At 35.0% G+C, this 22,972-nt stretch overlaps 1 long non-coding RNA gene across 2 annotated transcripts; it reads left to right on the top strand.

Moving 5' to 3' along the window:
* The first annotated feature begins 7,005 nt into the window (after window positions 1-7,005).
* Window positions 7,006-8,472, top strand: LOC128547047 (uncharacterized). Of its 2 annotated transcripts, none has more exons than XR_008366283.1 (3): window positions 7,006-7,278; window positions 8,039-8,145; window positions 8,359-8,472. It is a non-coding gene; the product is annotated as an uncharacterized LOC128547047 (long non-coding RNA). The 2 variants fall into 2 exon arrangements; XR_008366282.1 differs by lacking the exon at window positions 7,006-7,278 and adding an exon at window positions 7,739-7,813.
* The last annotated feature ends 14,500 nt before the right edge of the window (window positions 8,473-22,972 follow it).

Genomic DNA, 22,972 nt, shown 5'->3' with positions numbered 1-22,972 from the left:
TTATATACAGTGAAGACATTTGTGAAAAGTGACATTATGTGAAGAGATAAGTGAAGTATATAGTAAATACTTAAATATATTAGATGTAGTGAAGACATTTGTGAATAGTGAACTTGTGTGAATAAATTAGTGAAGACTATTTAAATAACTTTTGTTCAAGAACATTAGCGAAGTCTTGCGTGAAGATTATTTAAGTGAATTTGTGTGAAACGATAGGTGAAGTAATAAATAAGTTAGAATAACTTGTGTGAAGTTTTAGTGAAAAGGTGTGAAGAATTTAGTGAAGACTTGAAATAAATTAAAAATAAATTCTTGTGTAGTGGTACTATGGTACTGTACATTATTTAACATTGATTTTAAGAGCATAAATTGTTCTATACTTATTGGTTGCTATGGAAACATTGTGCAATTAAACATTTATTGAGAGGGTGGAGTACATAGAACAGACCCAGTTCAAATAAATCTTTATGAATTGTCAATAGCCTTTTGTTGTGACAACTATTTGAACAAATACTTTGTTTGTGAAAGGTGTGCACTTTGCAACATTGTATGCAATAGATAACTTAGTATTGCAGTTGAATTAGTGCAATAGTGAAGTAACTTTTGAGAAAAGTTAATTCAATTAAAGATTATATAATTATATAAAGGATTGACCTTGACTAGTTGGTGTATTGACACACAGTGCAATAGTGTCACATGTGTAATAACATGATGTTCACTTAAATTTTTTATAGTAAAGTCATTATAGTATTTTAGACTTTAGACTGTTGTGTGAAAAGGGATTTATATAGAGCTATTGCTCAAGTGACCTATATACCTGACTATAATTAGTACATAGTTGATGGAGGAGTGTTAAGATAGTAATTTGTACTTGAATCATTAAATAACCTACCGATATAAATGGTTATATTATAGTGACAGGTATACAAAGTTGGTCTATATTTATTTATTAAAGAGACTATACTATACATTAAAGAGGCTATACAGGAGTATTTAAACCCTGAATATAGTGTAGAAAAGAGTTTGTATTTCACTTTTGTGATCTTATACCAGTGACCTGATAGTTAAACTCATTAGTGCCAATTAAAAACATAAGTGGCATATATATTTATACACTTAGTGATCTAGGTGTGAAAAAGGGTTGGTGCAAAGGTTTATGAAAATTTTTTACAACATATATTTAACAGATTTTTATTAAATGTGTTTGTGTTTTGTATTAGTCTAGTTGTATTAGTACATTAGTAAACTTACCATCATACCTTTAGTGAAGTAGAATTGAAAACATATATTTTAATAATGGGAACAAAGGAAGACGGTACTTCTGAAATAAAGGAAGAAGCTGGTGCTACAGGTATATCTGGCATATCTGAGGAAGATGAAAAGTTATTGAAAGCCTTTCATAGCTTACATGTCAAACCAACAATAGAAACACCAGAGGATCTGATAAGTTTTATGAAGAAATATGGTACTTTAAAGTCAAAAACATTGGGGACTGAGGTAGATATAAAGACTACCACTGAAACTAGTACAACAGAGCCGACACATGAGATGGGAGCTACAGGTGGAGCCACAGCCAGTGGGCATGACACATATATTAAAACCGCATCTTACCATTTTCCAAAGATTTCTACTTTTGGGGGAGATAGTGGTAAAGGAGATGTTACTTGGGAATGTTTTAAATTTGAAGTGGAGGCATTGTTGGCGGATGGCGTTTTTACACAAGAACAAATATTGCATGGGATAAGAAGGTCAGTGAAAGGCGAAGTAGCTGAAATTATTAGAAGGCTAGGAATAGATGCGACAGTACACCAGATTTTTGGACAAACTAGACAGCACATACGGAAACATTGAAACAACTGAATCTATTATGAGAAAATTTTATAACTGTACACAACAACAACAAGAGTCGGTCACCAGTTTTTGCATCCAGATTAGAAAATTATTTTGACAAAGCAGTGTTACTAAAAGGAATAAATAAAACAGATAGCAATATTTTAAAAGGAGTTTTGTATCAAGGTTTAAGGAAGGAGATTAAACATCAGCTGCTTACAAATATGAAACCATTCTTGATTATGACAGATTTAAGATAGAAATTAGAAAGATAGAGGCAGATACGAAGGATGAAGGTGATGAAAAGAAGAAACCATGCAAACCTGCAGTGATACAACCAGAAAAGAATGATATGACCGAGGTCAAAGATTATTGAAAAAATTAAATGAAAGAGTACATAAATTAGAAGAACAGAAGAACAACAATGAAGAAACTTTTTTAGAAAGGGGTGCACAGTACAGACCTTATAACAGTCGAGGAACAAGGTGGAATGGAAGCAATAGAGGATTTACAAGATACAACAACAGAGGGTACAACAATCGAGGTAATAGAGGTGGAAGAGGTGACCACACCACAGTAGACCGACAGCAAACACTACATTTTCGCCAACCTGTTACAGATGTAATAAAAGGGGACATTACCAATATAACTGCCCAAACTAGTTTGTGCTCCCGTTGCGGGATCGAACCCGAGCACGTCCGACAGTACTAAAGATCCCAAATTAGTAGGTGATGTTAATGAAGTTAACATTAGTGTAAATAGAATTGGTGTCTCTGCATTACTAGATACAGGATCATGTGTTAGTTTGATCTCTGAGTCATTTTACAAAGAACAATTTGTCTGACGTAGAGTTAGAACCCCTTACTGGTGTATTGAATATTGAATGTGCTGATGGACAGCAGCTTCCTTATTTAGGTTGTATAGAGGTAGAATTGAGTATTGATACTGGTTTAGATAATGCTAAGCCCCAACAGTGTATATTTTTGGTGTCACCAGATACTAAGTATTCAAGCAAAACTCCAGTGATATTAGGAACCAATATTCTGCAGACTTTACTTCAAGACTGTAAGGATTTATATGGTTCACAATTTTCTACAGAAAGCAAAACTGCATACACCATGGTTTCTTAGTTTTTAGAGCAATGGTTGTTAGAGACAAAACTTTAAAAAGGAACAAAGATAGATTGGCCATAGTTCGAAGCGCCATGCCAGATAAGATATTGTTAAAACCAAATGAAACAAAAAATGTTAGGGCATATGCTGATAAAAAAATGAATTATCAAAGGACTAATGCTATTATCCAAGAAACAGAAGACTCTGCTATTCCATCTTTTATTGATGTGACACCTGCCATTGTTGATTATGATTACAACAACAATAACAGTGAGTTCATTGTTACCTTGTCAAATATCACCACATCTACGGTTACAATTTCACCAAGATCCATACTTGCGGAATTACAGCCCGCGAATCTTACAGAAGATGTAATCAAAAGACATGAAGAAATTGATTTGGACAGAAAGAGAGAACAAGTAGTAAATGAACTTAATTTAGATGAGGACAACATTTTAGATACAGAACAGAAACAACAGTTAAAACAACTGCTTTTAAAACATAAGGACATATTTTCTACAGGTGACACAGACATTGGGCAATGTGACAAAGTAAAACACAGAATAGACTTAACAGATGAAATACCCTTTAAGATGAGACATAGAAGGATACATCCAAATATGGTAGAAGAAGTAAGGCAACACTTAGAGCAGTTACTGTCATGTGATATAATCAGGCCATCAAAGTCACCGTATGCTTCACCGGTTGTTCTTGTACGAAAGAAAAACGGCAAACTTCGAATGTGCATCGATTATAGAATTCTTAATTCAAAACGGTACGAGACTCTTACGCCTTACCAAGAATCGAGGAAGTATTTGATTGTTTTAAACGGTGCCCAATATTTTAGCACCATAGACATGAAATCTGGATACCATCAGATGGAGATAGAAGAAGAACATAAACCAAGGACAGGATTTACAGTAGGAGCGTTGGGTTTCTGGGAATTTAATAAACTCCCATTTGGTCTTACGAACGCACCAGCTAGCTATCAGCGCTTAATGGAAGAATGTCTCGGAGAACTAAACATGAACATATGTGTTTATATACTTGGATGATTTGATAATATTCAGCAAAACCTTTGAAGAACACTTAGAAAACATTGACAAGGTATTTACTAGATTAAAAGAATTCAACCTTAAGTTGGCAGCAGAAAAATGTTCCTTTTTTCAAAAAAAGGTATCATTCCTAGGACATGTTGTAAGCAGTGAAGGAATTGAAACTGACCCATCTAAGATTGAACGAATACGTAACTGGCCTACACCTTTAAAACGCAGATCAACTTCGAAGCTTTCTTGCTTTTGCAGGATACTACAGACGTTTTATAAAGGATTTTAGCAAAATCACTAGGCCGTTAAATGACCTGCTACCACCAACAACTTCCAAAAGAGGCCCAAAGAAGAATCAAAAGGAATGGAAATGGACACAAGAAGAACAGGATGTTTTCGACAAGCTGAAGGTTATCTTGTCATCCCCGCCTATATTAGCATACCCGAATTTTGATCTTCCTTTCGAACTTCACACGGACGCTAGCACCAAAGCATTGGGAGCAGTACTTTATCAAGAACAGAATGGTCACAGGCGTGTTATTTCTTATGCAAGTCGTTCACTTAGTAAATCTGAACAGAATTACTCCGCATTCAAATTGGAGTTCCTTGCACTTAAATGGGCTGTTACTGAAAAATTTTCAGACTATCTCATGAACAGTCATTTTTCAGTTTATTAACTGATAACAACCCATTGACATACATATTAACTTCTGCTAAATTGGATGCGACTGGGCAACGATGGGTTTCCGCATTGGGAAACTTTTCGTTCGACATCACTTACCGAAGTGGTCGAAATAATATTGATGCTGATGCACTCAGTCGCTATCCACATGACAGATTAATCAATGAATTAGAAACAACAAAGATTGATAAAAGCACAGTTAATGCCATATGTCATACCATATCACCGCCTGTCATTGAAATTTTACCAACATTTAGCATAAACATACTAGATGCAACAGAAGATCCTGGACAGCCCCTCGCACAGATAGAGATGAGAGAAATAAGGAGGGCACAAAGACAAGATAGACTAATAGATAGATGGAGAATAGCAACAATCGATCAAGCAATGCCTGTACAGGACTTTAGTAAAGAAGATAACATCATGAAAAGACAATTCAAGAATTTCATAATGAAGAGAGGGATTTTATTTAGAAAACTACATGAAAATCAGGAAATAATAGAACAACTGATACTTCCAAATGTTACAGAGATCAAGTATTAAGAGGTCTGCATAACGACGTTGGTCATCCAGGTAAGGAAAGGACAATGAGATTGTTACGAGAAAGATTTTATTGGCCAGGGATGTCAGTTGACGTAGACCAATGGATTTCCAAATGTGACAGGTGCTTGAGGAGAAAAAGCTCAGTACATAGTAGAGCTCCACTCATAAATGTAAACACGACTTACCCTCTTGAGTTAGTCTGTTTAGATTTCTTGACACTTGAACCAGCCAAAGGAGGCATAGCAAATATCTTAGTAATCACAGACCATTTCACTAAATTTGCCATGGCTGTGCCCACAAAAAATCAAACTGCTAAGACAACTGCTGAGTCTTTCTACAACAATTTTATTGTTCATTATGGTTCACCAACAAGACTTCACTCAGATCAAGGAGCAAATTTTGAAAGCGAAATCATCAAGGAGTTATGTAAACTTACTAATATTCAGAAGAGTCATACTTCAATTTATCATCCGCAAGGCAATTCAGGACCAGAAAGATTCAATAGAACATTATTGCACATGCTAGGAACTCTTGAAAATTCACAAAAGGCAGACTGGAAGAAATATGTGAATCATCTTGTCTATTGCTATAACTGTACTCCTCATGAATCTACACGAGTTGCACCATTTGAAATCATGTTTGGTCGAAAACCCCGACTTCCTATAGATACACTTTTTGAACAAGCAAATGATAGTCTTGTAAACAAAGGTACAAAAGAATACATTATGGATCTCAAGGAAAAAATGTTAAAAACTAGGAGAATCGTTGATGAGTATGTGTCAAAAGCAAAGAAGAAACAAAAGAAATATTATGACACTAAGGCAAAAGCTGCAAGAATAGAAGTTGGTGATAAGGTCTTGGTTAAAGTGTTATCATTTGAGGGTAAACACAAGATTGCTGACAAATTTGAAGAAGATGTGAACTCCGTAATTGAACAAGTAAAAGACAACATTCCAGTCTACAAGGTTAAGTCTGATGTATCTGGTAGAGTGAAAACCTTGCACAGAAACCATTTATACCTGTTACAACATCAGGATAATATAAATGGGGAAAATCAAGAAGTAGATGTTGTGGAAAAGGAGGATGCATCCAATGTGAAAGAAGAGAATGGTATTGATAGATGTGACGTCACGGAAATTGAAGAAGAGTCTGAGTCTGATGATGACACAGGTGATCTTGTAGTATTCACAAGATCAGGGGACGCCCATAATCCTGTAGTAGTCAAGGACAAAGTTCTAAAGGAAAGAACAGAAAATAAGAAGGTGAGTATTGATATGCCAATTGATTTAATTTCAGATAAGGATACTAGGCCTAAGGATGATGGAAAGAAGAAGGAAGTTAAATCACCTGAAGGTGCAGAGGTTTCAGAAAAAAAAAAACATTGATCGTCAGAACAGATGATACAGGAACAGATGAAACAGAAGAATTAGTGAGTGTCAATATAGATGAAACAGAGGAAGTGACTGTCCCAGAATCAGAAGATACAGATACAGAAGTCACTGAAACAACAACAAATAGAGAAACAGAAAATACCAAGACACAAGGCAGTGATGTAGATGATGAAGAGAGACAGGAGAAAGACATCCAAACACAAACAACTCCTATTGCAGCAGAACAAAGGGAAACACCACCTAAAGAGTCGCCTAGACCTCAACCTAAACCAAGACGTGTAGCAAGAGACAGAAAGCTTCCTAAACATTTGGAGGACTACCAGTTATATAGTGTTGTACCTAGACCACAGGATCCAAGATTTCAAGCCCTGAGACAGGTAATGGAGTCAGGAGTTTGGACACATTAGATAGTGAAATGGCCAGGAGATTAGTCAACAGTATTTTTCAGTAAAGTGTATTATTGCTGTAACACTTTTGTTGACATTGTAAATATTTGCTTATTCTGATAATGTCACTCATGTATGAATTTTATTATTATTTTTATCAGATTGCTATATACAATTGTTTTTAACAAATATTGAACATTAAGCCTAAAAGGAACGATATTAATGCTTTGTAATTGTTATTGTGAGGACACAATTTCAAAGTAAGGGGAGACAATCAACAATGATAAGGTAAGGACACGTAAGTTACGCATTGAAACAAGGTAGAAGTATATCTTATATGTAGATATGTAGTGGATATGTTATTCAAATGTAGAAGTTGAATATATCTCGTATGTAGATATTTTATTGCAGTTAATAGTATGGTAGCTGTAATTTAAAATGCTGACATAAGCATTTTTTGACAACTGACAGATATTGACTGTTTGGTATATGTTGAGAATAGTTTGACTTTATAATGACGGGACGTCATTTCTCAGGCCAGGGAAATATGTAACCGGTTGAAAATTTGGTATCTTTAACCTTACTTGTTCATATTGTATGATTTAGTGGTCTCTGACCATGTTTTGATAGAGTTCCTTCCCTTTGACCAAATATTTCTGTTTTTATCCATTAGAGTTACCTTACTTGGAATAATTCCCGCTATAGGTGGCGTTTTTCAGTTATTTTGCACAGAAGGCTTGTTGAAATCATGGAAAGGGGTTGCAAAGTTTTGTGCTCGTTGTTTTTAAATTAAGTTTTAAGGTCCTTATTGGAATAAATTATGGTTAGTATCATTTGCATTTGTTTTGCAATTGCATGGTCTATACTTGCAGTAAATTATTATGTATTTGACTTTGTAAAACATGCATTTGCTTTACTTTAGAAATCTGGAATTTTGAGTAAGAATTGCTAAAGTTCAAGATAGCAGCATTATTCTTTAATTAACTATAACTTTCATGACTGTCACAGAGCATTCATATCTTTTACACTGTTTCACCATTGTTTGCAGTAACCTGGGTATTATGTGGTAACCGCTGCTTGGCTGTTTTTCTAAGTAACCAGCACCAGTCAGAGAGAATGAGTGAAAGTGTAGACATGACGTTCATTCCATAAATGGTAAGTTTCATGTATAATGTGTATTATTTACTTTGTATTGTGTTCCGTATTGTATTGTTCTATTTTCTGTTTATATGTTCTATTTATAGTGCAATTTATAATGGCCACTAGATCCATTGATTAAAGCATGTAATAAGATGTTTAAATGAATATGCTATATTGTGTTTATTATTATACATGTATATTTATGAGGCTTACGTATATGTATTTCAGGACGTGATTATCATTCTACACGTTTAACTTTGATTCTACGATGTACGTTATGGCCTCTTAAGTGTTCTACAATGTATTAGCTTAGCAAGTATTATTAAAGGAACTGTGAACCTACCCTCGGTTTAGTCGTTTCTACAAAACAAATCTTTATAGACAGTTTATAAACAAATAAACAATAATGCCAAAAAGGTTTGTCAGAAATGCCCAAGTTACAGTTATTTGAATACTCTTAAGCAAAACACCATTCTGTCATGTTTTATAAAGGCTTTAATGCTCATAATGTTAACTCATTAAGGCCTCACCAAATTAAAAAGTTGTTCATTGGATTTGCCGCTCGTATATTTTCAGAATGTTTTTGGCTAATTGCGCTCACCCCATTGGAAAAAATCAATCCAAAATTTTTTGGTGCGCTAGATTTACTTTTTACGGACGTAAAAGTGTATAAATGCTTATATAATTCCAGTCCTAGATTGTTCTCAGATGGATTTTAATCAAAATAAATACATACTACGCACACATCGTCTATAATAAATCATAACACTTATATTTAGTTGCATTAAAGTTGTTTCCCCTTGATGAAGTTACGCCATTTTCTTCAAATGTTTACCAAATTACATCTACAAAAATTGATTTATTTCATTGAAAAGTGGATGAAGAAAAGCATACTAATTTATTTGATAACACCAATCTACATTATTTTGGTAAGGGTAAATACTTATTGATGCATGTCACTTATCTTTTCTGTTTTTTTCTGTCCAAATGATCAGCATTGCATACAAAAGTTGGTGGGGTAAGGAATTTACATTATCACTGCAGTTTCGCCACAAGAGTACACAGCATGTATGCAGCAGGAGTACACAGCATGTGCGCCGCAGGACTCGGGCCAGGAGTACACAGCATGTACGCCACAGGAGTACACAGCATGTACGCCGCAGAAGTACACAGCATGTATGCCGCAGGTGTACACAGCATGTACGCTGCAGGGGTAGTACACCGCAGGCTCATTTGCATGGGAAACGTGTATGTGCCGCGTACATGCTGCGTACTATTTCCTAGGACTGTCATCGATAGAAACGATATCGATGTATCAACGATATTTTTTTGACGATCGATTATCGATTCCCATTTTCAAAAATCGATATTTTACAGAGAGAAAAAAACTACCCAAATAAACACTCAGACCCTAAAAAACAACTAAAGTTCAAAAAGATGTAAATTTGGATAAATGCAAAAAAGGAGTGAAGGCAAAATAAAAATGAAAGATGTTATTAATTTTTATGTATTTCTTTTATTTCATAAATACAAATACAACACAATCAAACAGAAATATGGAAAGTAGGCAATAAAACTTAAAATAGCATTTACAGGAAGGTATATTGTATGCATATGAACAAATAGGTCGTTAATCTAACTTAATAATCAATATATTGATGTATCGTCGATATTTGTCTTCTGATATATCGGTATCGTCGATACGCCTAAGACCCAATCAATGACAGCCCTACTATTTCCCGCATACTAAATTCCTCCAGCGTACATCCTGTGTACTATGTAGTCCACAGCATGTACGCAGCAAGTAGTACACGGCAGAGCTCATTTGCATGTCAAAAGTGTACTACAAACATACTATCGGTGTATGTGCGGTGTATATCCTGCGTACTATTTAAAGCCCTTGATTTCAGTACACATCATGTACGCATCATATACGCTGTATGTACACAGCAAGAGTACACAGCAGGCCTTTTTCTTCTGTAAGGGGGGCGCACATAACAACAACAGCACTAAAAGCGTGATTTGAAGGTCTTTGAGCATCTTCTTTTTATTTTTAGTTATAACAAACATTACATTACACATAATTTTGCATATAACTTAAAAATTTGATTAATAGGAACACAATTTTAAGAATAACAACTTTACATTCAAATTATTTTGAGTACAAACACATTTAGAGTACGGATTAGTACGAAGCTAATGACTAGCTTTTGAGGTTAACTAAATGAATTCTGCGAAAAATCAGGTAAAAAGAAACAGACTGATACTAACAAAATGCATTAATATAATACCTAAAAACAGGCAACAGCACAAGTTACACGCGATACTTACTCATTTTCGAACTCAACTAAGTTACAAGCAAACGTTTTTCCATAGTGACGTAAACATTTTATATCAGGTGTGTCACACCATAAATATTATGTGACATCATTGTGTGTTGTCAAATAAAATTCTTTATTTACCATTAATATCACTCAAGTTGAAAAAAATATGCTAGGTAATCATACATTTAAATTGTAAATTAGTATGTAACAAGCAAATTCGATGAATCGGTAATCCCCGTCGAAAGGGTTTGTGGTGCGGAATGGCAAAAAAATATATTCGGCAAAAAGTTAAGGATGTTACTAAGAAACAAATAATTTCATTAGTCAAAATCAATTGAAAGAAAACAAATGTTTAATTAAAGAGTACATAATAAATGTATGATACTTTGATCCTGACTAAAGAATTGATTTTGAATGGAATATGCTTACTGTAATAAGCTCAGCTTTCAAAATTAAATGCAGTAATTGAAATGTGAGCTTGAAGTTTGACTGGAACGAAATATTGTCTTTGTGTGGTTTGGTACCAAGAGTTGCTGTTTAACATGTACATTTGTACATAAAAGAACAGATGTCCTTATATATATATATATATAAATATATGTTTATATTTTTTTAGGAGGACGAGGAGGTGGGGGTGGGGGGGGGGGGACAGGTGAGGAAACAAAAATTCACTTGTTGATTATAAATATTGATGGAAAATTGAAAATGAAAAAAAGAAAAAAAAAATGGGGGAAGGAAGGGGGGCAGGGGGATGCATGATCGGTGGTGGGCATGACTGGATGGCACAGCGAGGTGGGAGAATGGTACAACTTGCATGTTGGTAAATATTCATGAAAGGTTTGCAAAAGTCTAAAATAAGAATTTTTTTTTTTTTTTTGGGGGGGGGAAGGGGGAGGGGGTGTGACCAAGGCAAGGGGGTGACCAGGTGTGGGTGCACAACTTCACATGTTTATAATAAATGTTCATGGAAAAGAATGAAAGAAATTTAATGAAACTCTACATAATGGTAAGTTTGTTAAATACAAATACATGGATTTTTATACAGTTGAATGGCAATAACTCTGAAGTTACAAAAGAAATCTGAACGAAATTGTGTGCACAACCGTATTATGGTGATCTAAATTCTGTTTAAGTTTCATAGTTCAAGGTCAATAATATCAAAAGTTATGATGCAGAAATTGCCATATTTATACTCTAGTTAACACTAGAAACTTCTAAGGGCCATAACTCTGGTGTTACTTGGGCAATCTGACTGAAACTTGACGGGTCCCATAACCTATTAGTAGTGGACATGTGTGAAGTTTGTTGGAAAAAAATCTAAAATAAGCAATGTCTTTTTTCCCCCCTTTTTGTGGGGAGGGGGGAGGGGGAGGGGGAGTGACCAGGGTAAGGGGGTGACCAGGTGTGGGTACACAACTTCACATGTTTATAACAAGAAACGCGGCAAAGCCACGAAACCAGGTTTTCAACACTTTTCATAAGAATAACAAGAGCGCCGCCAAGCGGGGCAATATACGCCCGAAGGTTTACATCATAGGATGGGAGCAAAATTTTAAGAACTTGACTGTTGTAGCCCCAAAGGACTGAACAACAAAAGGAAAACTTCAAAAAACAAAGCTAAGTCCACAAAAAAAAATATTCAAAGTCTACAAAAAAATCCTTATCAGGTACAGGTATGTAAAAATACACCTTAAAATTGGAGGTACCATCCATGTTGTACCACAGAAAAGTGGTCTCGGTTTTTCCCTACTGCCAATAATAAAAAAGTTTCAAAATAAGTTATTTATAGTAACATAAAAGGGAAGTAATTAAAAAAAAAAATTATTGTAAGTACAAAAAAGAGATCTGCCAAATAAAAACAAGAGCACTGCAATGCAGAGCAATATACACAAAGCAAAGTCATATATGACCTTTGACCCTTAAGTGTGACCTTGACCTTGAAGCGAGTCATCTGGAACATGCGCTCTGCACATCGTTGCAATGTGGTGAAAATTTCTGCCAACTTTCTTTGAAATCCTTCCAGCAAGTCAAGAGTTACAAAGCGGACACGAAACAAACTGATATGACTTTTGACCCCTAAGTGTGACCTTGACCTTGAAGCAAGTCATCCAGAACATGCGCACTGCAAGTCGTCTTGGTGTGGTGAACATTTGTGTCAAGTTTCTTTGAAATCCTTCAAGGGGTTCAAGAGTTACAGAGCGGACACGAAACAAACTGATATGACCTTTGACTCCTAAGTGTGACCTTGACCTTGAAGCGAGACATCCAAAACATGCGCTCTGCACATCGTCTCGGTGTGGTGAACATTTGCGTAAAGTTTCCTTGAAATCCTTCAAGGGGTTACAGAGTTACAGAGTGGACACGAAATTGCTAACGGACAGACAGACGGACACCAGCGTCATAACATAATACGTCCCTTCGGGCGTATAAAAAAGTATACTGAATCACAGTGCACCACTTTAAAGCACAACCCTAACCCTATTTTTAGTAACAATGACCTTGACCTTAATCCCAGAAACCCCAAAATCAATCCCAAGCTACAACTTTATATAAGTTTTCTATACACCAAGTTTCATCATGATAGCTCATTCCTAAGTTAAGTTATTGACCGGAAACCCTTTTTCTATTTTAAGTAACAGTGACCTTGACCTTGACCCCAGAAACCCCAAAATCAATCCCAGCCTTTGTCTTGATATAAGCTACATACATGCCAAGTTTTATTCAAATAACTTTACCGAAACAAAAGTTATTGACCGGAAACACCAGTTTGACGCCGCCGTCCGCCCAAAGACCAACGACATACCCCAATCTAATAACTCAGGCCTTTTGTTGAAAACCTGGTTAATAAATGTTCATGGAAAAGAATGAAAGAAATTTAATGAAATTCTACCAAATGGTAAGTTTGTTATATACAAATACATGGATTTTTATACAGTTAAAGGGCATGCCGCAATAACTCTAAAAGTTACAAATAAAGAAATCTGAACGTAATTGTGTGTGCACAACCACATTATGATGGTCTAAATTCTGTTTAAGTTTCATAGTTCTAGGTCAAATATAACAAAAGTTATGATGCAGAAATTGCCATATTTATAGTACCTTATATAGTTAATACCAGAAACTTCTAAAGACCATAACTCTGGTGTTACTTGGGCAATCTGACTGAAACCTTACGGGCCACATAAACTCATTGTGGTAAATAAGTATAGGAAGTTTTTATTAAAGTATTCCCAACCACTTCCTAAATATGGCTCTGGACGGACGGAAAGACAGACGGACAACGCCAAAACTATATCCCTATGACTTTAGTCGGGGGATAACGAAAGATTACTAGCTTTGCAATAAAAGAATTATACACCAATCAATCATTTATGAAATGGGGTATTAAATGCTGCATATTTGCACAACCAAAAAAAACTACTGGACACCTTTAAACAATATTTACCAAGTGTTTAAATAATCACGTACAGTGGACTGGGTCCCCATTTTTCCATGGCTGTTTACTGCTCTGACAAGGAAAACATTTGTAGTGCTTGGAACCAATCAATCAATAGTTATATCTGTACTGGTATAATGGGCTCTAGCTACCTTCCCGGACTGAAAAAGAAAATATGAAAGCAATGAATTATTTTATTCAAAATAAACAAGCAATGAAATTTAATCAAAAACGAGAGCTGTCCGTTAGATAGCAAATGCTCCACTGTTCAAATCATTGTCCCAGAAGCAGGAATATTATCCAAAATGTTAAAATATCTGTAGAGTTTGAATCTAGTATCTGCCTTAGTTTTGGAGATAGTAACTTGCATGCAAAACTTTAACTAGAAGTTTTAAGTTCAAAAGGGGTCATAATTTGGAACTTGATGCAATCAACTACTTTTAAAACCCTGAAGACATATGTGAAGTTTCAATTTAATATCTGCATTAGTTTTGGAGAGAGTAACTTGCATGCAAAACTTTAACCAGAATTTTCTAAATCCAAAGGGGCGTAATTTTCCCAAAATACATGTCAGAATTATGAGACTTGACCCAGTGAGGTTGGTAATTAACTTAGAAAAAGAAAGAAATAAGTTTCAAAGCTATATGCCTTTAAATGACAGCCATATGTACTTGCATGCAAAACATGAACCAAGCTGTAACGCTAAATGCCAGGGTGAGTAGAATAGCTAGACTATTCTTCATATGGTTATTCTTGGAATAGTTGAGCTTAAAATAAAAGCAATGATTTTTAAGTTACAAATACAAACAAGGAATTTTAACCAAAAACAATACAATGAAATTTAACCAAAATATACAAGCAAAATATTATGAATTTTAACCAAAAATGAACAAGCAATGAATATTTACCATGGAGTACAAGCAAAGGACTTCATCAAAAAGTACAAGCAATGAATTTTGACCAAACAAAATACAAGCAATGAATTTCAGCCGATCAGGCAAAAAATCTCATTTAATAATAAAATAAATTGCATGCCCCATATGAAAAAATAAGGCGGAATCTGCTCTGAATTAAAGCGTATTAAGGGCGTAATCCTGCTAAAATGGATATTCAAAGGCGGACTTATTGGCGGACATGGATTATTCTAAAAATTACGCCTAACAGGAAGGCAGATTTTTTCTTAAATTCTGGTTAATGCTTTTCAGAAAAAGGTGCATTCTCACTAGGCGGAATTTACAGATAAAATAAGGGGAAATTTTGAACTTAGAAAAAATGGCTTTACTAAGATAAGGCGGAATTTTGGAAGGTGGTAATTGTATATCAATTAATTTGAAATAGGATCACTATAAGGGTCCAGTGAGTTTATTACATCCAGATGTTGTCACTCCTGTTTAGAGAGAAAGCACTTTCTGAAGGCATTTATACATGGGATGTTGTTAGTTAAGTAGACTAGACTAAGGAGTACATTATATATTTGTGGTGAGTTAGAATTTAATTAATTTACATCTGTAAACCTTTAGAAATAGCAAATTAAGGTACGTGTAGAGGATTTATTAATGAACATCTTTTCTGTTTTAACCAAATCACTATCTGTTAATGACTTACATTTCAGAAGTACAGTGAAACTCCGCTCGCTCGAGCATCGATGACTCGAGCACCCAGGCTCGCTCGAGCAATTCATGTGGTCCTGGCCGATTTCCTTCTATTTTCTATGTGAAATTACCATGGCTGGGTCGAGCATCGATAACTCGATCGCTCGAGCATGACACCTGGTCCCTGTGTATTAATTTGCTCTTTGTTGCTTATGGCAAACTCGAGCAGAGGTGTCAAAATTTTTCACACCTTCGGCGGTCAGAATGTATCGGTTAATTTAAAATTTTCGCACGCCGTGAGAATTGCATGGTCTATTCCCCGACTAACTTAAATGTATGTTTGTCGGTATATTTGACCTGATAATGAGATTAATTATTGATGAAAGGTGGAAGAAAAATTTAACTGATCAAAATTGTTATTAATTATTACTTTTTTCTGCGGGATCGAGGAGATAATTATGAGGTCTTAATATTTTAATCAACAGTTGTTTGCACGCAAATAAAGGAAATAAGATAGCCTTTTCATAAAATTGAGACAATAATTATGAGATCTTAATTTGGAGAAGAAAATTGCAAATTCGATTACAGTATTTAAAATAAAAAAACCCAAAAAACATGAAAATAAAATGTCTTAGCTGTTTCTTCACATGTGCCATTTACGATCTATCATAAATAACGTTACTTTGCAATATGTTTTTGTGAAAACGTCACGAGTGTGTTATGATTACGCATCACCGTTTCCTCTGCAAATGATCTCGATGACAATTGGTAAAACAAACTTCAATTTTCTTCGTATGTTGGTCAATGTTTGGGTCACTCGAAACCATGGATAACTCGAGCATTTTGCTCATCCCCTTGCGACCTCGAGCGAGCGGTGTTTCACTGTACATGTCGAGGGCTGAGCGCGAAACTATTGTATCTTGTTCTTTATTCATATACAGTTACAATAGTTTCGCGCTCAGCCCACGATGTATAATGCATAGCAGTTACAAGGTAGCAAACAATTTAAATAGATTTCAAGTCTAAGTTAGTATTTAATTGTTATTATCTTAGTATCATAATTATTGCCATAATTATAGATATTTTATCACAATAGTATGGCACTGGCACCAAACAGTAATGATAATTTCAGTAATAACCAGAACTTTCATGACATGTCCATGCTAGTTTAATAGTGAAGGTTTAATAACTTTTAACTTTTTCAAGAAATGTTCATGATATTTAGTCGGTATTGTGCAATTGCTTCAGTAATTTTGTTATTAAGCCACAGCTGATATATTTGTAAAATTGAAGCTGTCTTATTAATAAATTGTATTTGGCAAAGCAAAATGAATCTAGTGAAATGTGAAAAGCTTCATGCTCAAGATATAATACTAAGGGTACTTTTTTATGTTTTACATAAGGCGGATTTTATTCCGGTCAAGCTTTTCTGGGTATTTTTTCCCGCCTAAGCAGAAAATATCCATAGACGGAATTTTTTCCTGCTTAAGCATTTTTACGCTAATTTAGGTGGTTTCCGCCTTACTAACAGGTTTCCACCTTACTAACAGGAAAAAATTTGCATATTTCGAGCCCTATTCTCCCTAAGGCTGATATTACGCTTAATAGCGACATAAGATGGAAACCGCCTTATTTTTCTGGGCGGTTTCCGCCTAAAGTATGGGCGTACTTTTTCGTACCGGGCAGCCTAATCTGTGTATATAACATAGACATTAGAATTAAGTCAAGCCAAACTCTCTAATAATTGGTAGGCTTTTAAGTGTTACCTACGCATCAAATACATCGAATTGTTATGTCTTTGATAGTTTATGTGTACTTTCTTTCAGTTCTGACTCACAAAAAGGCTACAAAGGGAGTGAATCAAATTATTTGAATGTACCTCTGATAATTTTAAGCCATTTCCGAAGTACCCTAATCAGTACAATCAACTGGAGATACACCGGTCTGTATCAAGAAATAGTTTCCATGACTTGTGAACACTCATATCTGTGACATCACTGACAATAGGCTTCTCTGGCGCTCCTGGGAATTCGGTCAAGTCTGGTGGTGATTTTATGAAACTCTTTCCTTCAGCTGTTATCCATAAAAAAAGATCTGCAATGTCATTATCATATAATAGGAAGAAAAGTGCATGTTCTTATCCCCCCCCCCCCCCCCCCAACAACAATGCATCATGAAACATCTTATTTGAGAGATGTTTTAAAAAACATATTACATAATGACTGTTCTCTTCGTTCTCACAATGCTACAAATAATTAGTTGTAAAGACAGGTGAATGCTTACATTCTACAATTAATTTTGCAGTCATTGTTGTTTCCTATTTTAACTGCCCCAGCCCCCAGAATCTGTAATTTTCAAACCTGGAAAACAAAAGGAAAGAAATTATTTGCAACAAACATCAGCTTACTTTAGCCTCTGCTCATTTAAATTGCCGTATAAATGGTTATTTTTACTGCTGTAAAAGTTTACATTTTTAGGGCAAAAACACATGATTTCATTTTATACGATTTTAAAATTTTTGAAACCACAAGGTCTACCAGTTTACTTGACTTGACATGGCAAATTAATATATGAGGCCAATACTTACAAATCTGATTTGATCGTAAAAAATAGTAAAAATGAGCAGCAGGTAAAAAATACCCATTCTAACATGGCTCAATTTGATTTCCAGTTAAACAAAGAAGGAATTCAAGCTCTGTATATTCTGCAATAAACAATGGTTGACGCAAGGACTGGTAAGAAAGCATTATAACATCAAATTGCCGCATGACGTCCAATACATTACTCCACGGGTAAATGAAGTCCAGCATATATTCATTAAAATATGTCTATGAGCATGTCAGAATGAAAACAATCAAGGCCTTCTTGTGATTTATCGTCTAATTTCATCGTTCAGATGTTTTAGTATTTAACCACGAGGGCGTTAGCCCTCGTGGTTCAATTCCTACGCATCAGAACTCTGAACCGTGGTAAACTAGACGATAAACCACTCGAATGCCTCGATTATTTGTTACTTACAATGGTAATAAAACTGTGCAGACAACTTTCTAAAATGAACTCATAAATTTTCTTAGAAAAAATTAATTCAGAGTATAAGGACTTGGGATCTGAAATACAATATTTAATCATGGTGGCATGGCCATATCTCATTCTGTATTTTTGTTTACATCATCAGCTGCTACAAATAAAGTGCCTATAAGCAACAGTTATAAAACTTGCAAGTCACTTTTTTTCCCCGTCAATTAAGACTTTTTTGTGAGATAACATTTATTGTTCCTGAATAATGGCAATGGTGCCAAAGTGAAAACAACATGGCAGATTTGAACAACTGGTAAAAAATTTCACTAGAAATATTCGTCACTTATTCATGATGTGCAAAAATACTTGTTACAGCAACATCATGCATTAATACTTAATTATTTAACAATACAACCATACTCTTCAATCAAGCAGTAAATATCTTGCATTCTTTTCAGGGAGTGGCCATTTTTTGTACCAGCATACGATGGGTTTCAGATCTGCTGTTGCCTGTTAAAATAAAAGTGCCACTGCATCCTCCTCTAGTGATTGGTCCAAAACGGCTGATTGGGAAAAGTTTAAGGTCATTATCTGGAAAGATAGTCATGATCCACTGAAAAGTGTTCAAGAAATAGAAGATGTTAGGAGGTGAACAGGGTGTTATAATCATGCAGGATAGCAGGGTATACAAGAATATCTGTGAGAGACACAATGGTGTCTGTATGATGTGACATCATGTCATTATTTGTGCCAGACTACTTTTTATAGATTTCTTGGTTGTGTCAATTGTGCCAGACTACTTTTTATAGATTTCTTGGTTGTGTCAATTGTGCCGGACTACTTTTTATAGATTTCTTGGTTGTGTCAATCCGCAAAATTAAAATCCCAACAAACCAATCAATTTGTCATTTTTGATCTTATTGAAACTAAAATTCAATGACAACAAATGAAATAGCTTTTGAGACAAAAACTGCAACATCTGAGGCAAATGAAAATACTGGTTTGCAGTAATATGGTTACTAGTTTGTTCAGTTTTGAATAGGCAAAAGATTCATGAAAGAACTCTTAGCACTTTTAGTTCGTTATTACTGTTTGAGCATAGTTAGTAATTATGAATATGATTTTTTATTTTGAAATTTTTCTTTCAAATTGTCAGGTGTTGTTTCATTATTAATAGATTTGTACATAAATATTGCCTTTTTATATTTAATTCTGTCACTAAATTTCGTCCAGTTACGTTATTTGAATAAAGTTTGATGACAAGTTCATTGCCTTAGTCTTTTTTAATAGCATTACATTTTCTGAACACCAAAATTAATGTTTACACTGTCATAATCTCAATTTGATAAAGTTGTATCATACAAATATGTCAGTAATTGAAATTTTTGTTACTGATCACTTGTATTAAATATTGGTTTAAAGTCATCCAAACTGAAAATATTATCTTAAAACCTGTATACATGCAAGCCGTACAGGGTTACTACAATGGACATACTAACTGGGTTTCAAATGTAAAGAGACTGTTAGACACACATGGTTTTTCGTATGTGTTTGATGATCCAAGCTCAGTCGATGTTAATACATTTGTAACTAACTTTAACAAGAGCTGTTCGTAAGGCAGCGCACTCGAATTTTCTCAGTGCTTGACTCTGAATTAGAGATTTGCCAGTAAAAAAATCCAAGCTATAAAGGGACATAACTCTGTCAAAATTCGAATCCGAGTTATGGGAATTGTGTCTCCTGGTGTAGACTTTGATAGCAAATAACATGTCAAAAGCTTTAATAGTAACAGAGATATTTGACTTTATCAAAAATTTTAACAAAGAATTCCAAGTTAAAAAGGGGCATGATTCTGTCAAAATTCAAATCAGAGTTATGGGAATTATTTCTCCTGGTGTAGACGTTGATGGTGATTAAGTATTTTATGTTTCAAGTCAAAAGCTTTGATAGTAACAGAGATATTCGACTTTATCAAAACTGGTGAACAATTGTGCCAAGTTTCATTAAAATCCCTCCATGCATGAAGAAATGCTCAGAACAAAGTCATTTCTGAATTTGACCTTTGACCTGTAAGTGTGACCTTGAACTTAGAGATAGGAGCCTGGTGTTTGCGCATGACACTCCGTCTCACTGAGGTTAAGATTCATCCCAAATATAACCAAGATTGCTCCATGCATGTCAACGTTATGGTCCGGACAAACAAATCCAGACAGACGGACGCACGCACATACACCGAACAGCCATTTGGACAACTATGTCTTCGCTTCTGCAAGCGGGCTCGACAAAAAGCTTTTACTTCTGTAGCAACACAGACTTCTTCTAAGTATTGTTCTCCCCCACTATATGCGGACGTTGTCAAAACAGCAATCCGTTATCACTAAGCAGCGTTGACGTAACTTGCTCCTTTCCTTTTGCTGTTCATACGAAATGAAAGTCGGATTTTTCAATGGAAAAGAATAGGGCGAATGTCAATATTAATTTTCGTGACTTTTTTTTTCTAGAAATAGCAAATACAATTATTTTTCAGTTATGAGTCACATATGTAAATTACAGAATTTGAAAGAAAATGAAGCTTTTTCCCCTCTGCTTTTCTGAGGACTTGGGACCTCCAGATTTCCAGTCTGTCACTGTTCAGATTCACATACATTCACTTCTCATTAATATGAAGAAAAGTGCTAGTGTGAATCAATCAAAGACAAACTAAATCAGGTAGCATTAGAAATCCTTCATTCTTTATGGGCAAAAAACACCCTTCTAAATATTTGAATTCCAAAACATCTACTGTAAACCTAAACAAGAGGACCATGATGGTCCTGAATCGCTCACCTGTTCCCACATGACCCAGTTTTGAGTATGACGTCATTGTTTCTATTATTTGACATAGTGGCCTAGTTTTTGAGCTCATGTGACCCAGTTTTGAACTTGACCTAGAAATCATCAAGATAAAAAAAAACTTTCATGAAGATCCATTGAAAAGTATGGCCTCTAGAGAGGTCACAAGGTTTTTCTATTATTTGACCTATTGACCTAGTTTTCGAAGGTACGTGACCCTGTTTTGAACTTGACCTAGATATCATCAAGGTGAACATTCTCACTAATTTTCATGAAGATCTCATGAAAAATATGGCCTCTAGAGAGGTCACAAGGTTTTTCTATTTTTATACCTACTAGCCTAGTTTTTGACCGCAGTTGATTGACCCAGTTTCAAACTTGACCTAGATATCTTCAAGATGAACATTCAGACCAACTTTCATACAGATCCCATGAAAAGTATGGCCTCTAGAGAGGTCACAAGGTTTTTCTATTTTTAGACCTACTGACCTAGTTTTTGACCGCAAGTAACCCAGTTTCGAACTTGACCTAGATATCATCAAGGTGAACATTCTGACCAATTTTCATAAAGATCCCATGAAAAATGTGACCTCTAGAGTGGTCACAAGCAAAAGTTTACGCACGGACGGACGACGGACGCTGCGCGACCACAAAAGCTCACCTTGTCACTTTGTGACAGGTGAGCTAAAAATAGCTGGACAAGATACAAGAAAAGAGTTATAGTTCAGATTTTCTAGTACAAAAAAGTTTCAAAACTAGCTCTTACAGTTTTTGAGAAAAGGTGGACCTAAACAAAGATTTTTACCAAGAAACTGATTTTTTAAGTTATTCAACATTTTTCTCTTTCTGCAGTATCACTTTGAATGAATGATTTCTCTCTGTGAACGCACAGAGACGTTACCTTTAGTTACCACAGATCCACATCCTTACTGTATGTCTTGACAGTTTGCAGCTGGACTTTTCTTCAACTGAAAGTAAACAAAAGAACATACTGTATAAGTGGTTAAGTTAGCGAGGTGGAAATATTAGCGAATTTCGCAAATTGACAAAATTCGCTAATAATTTCACCAGCGCAAGTATCAGCTAACCAATCACAAAAATGTCTCATAACACCCGTAGTAAATGATATTCCGTCTTTGTATATACTCTTTACAACTTAAATTTACTTTTTGGGGCCTTAATTACGTCAAATATAGCCATAGTTGTTTGGTTACACTTCAGAAAGAGAAAGAGTGATTATATTTCCACTTTTTAACAGGTACAAAACTAGCAAAGCTAATTACTGTAAAACATATTCTAAATATGGCTCCAGACAAGTGGAAGGAAGACGCTAAAACTTTATCCCGCCTTTGGCTGGGGATATTTCATCATTACCACTTGATGCTGTTTTTCTGCTGAATCCAAATTACCATGCCCCCTGGCAGTCATATTTTTGACAGAGTAACCTGGACTCTCTTTGTTGTAACTAACATATAGATCATTTGTGTAATCATTTTAAAATCTGACCAACAATTTTTTACAAAAAGATTATTAAATATTGCATTTATTACATGTAGAGAAAAGTGACCAATCCTCAAACAGCCTTCTCTTCATTTATGAAACTAAATATACTGAACACTCCTAGTGCCACAAAAGTTACC

Source organism: Mercenaria mercenaria, chromosome 11 (assembly GCF_021730395.1).
Source record: "Mercenaria mercenaria strain notata chromosome 11, MADL_Memer_1, whole genome shotgun sequence".
Taxonomy (NCBI): domain Eukaryota; kingdom Metazoa; phylum Mollusca; class Bivalvia; order Venerida; family Veneridae; genus Mercenaria; species Mercenaria mercenaria.
Note: the sequence above shows the minus strand (reverse complement) of the source record. Positions and strands in the feature narration are given on the sequence as shown.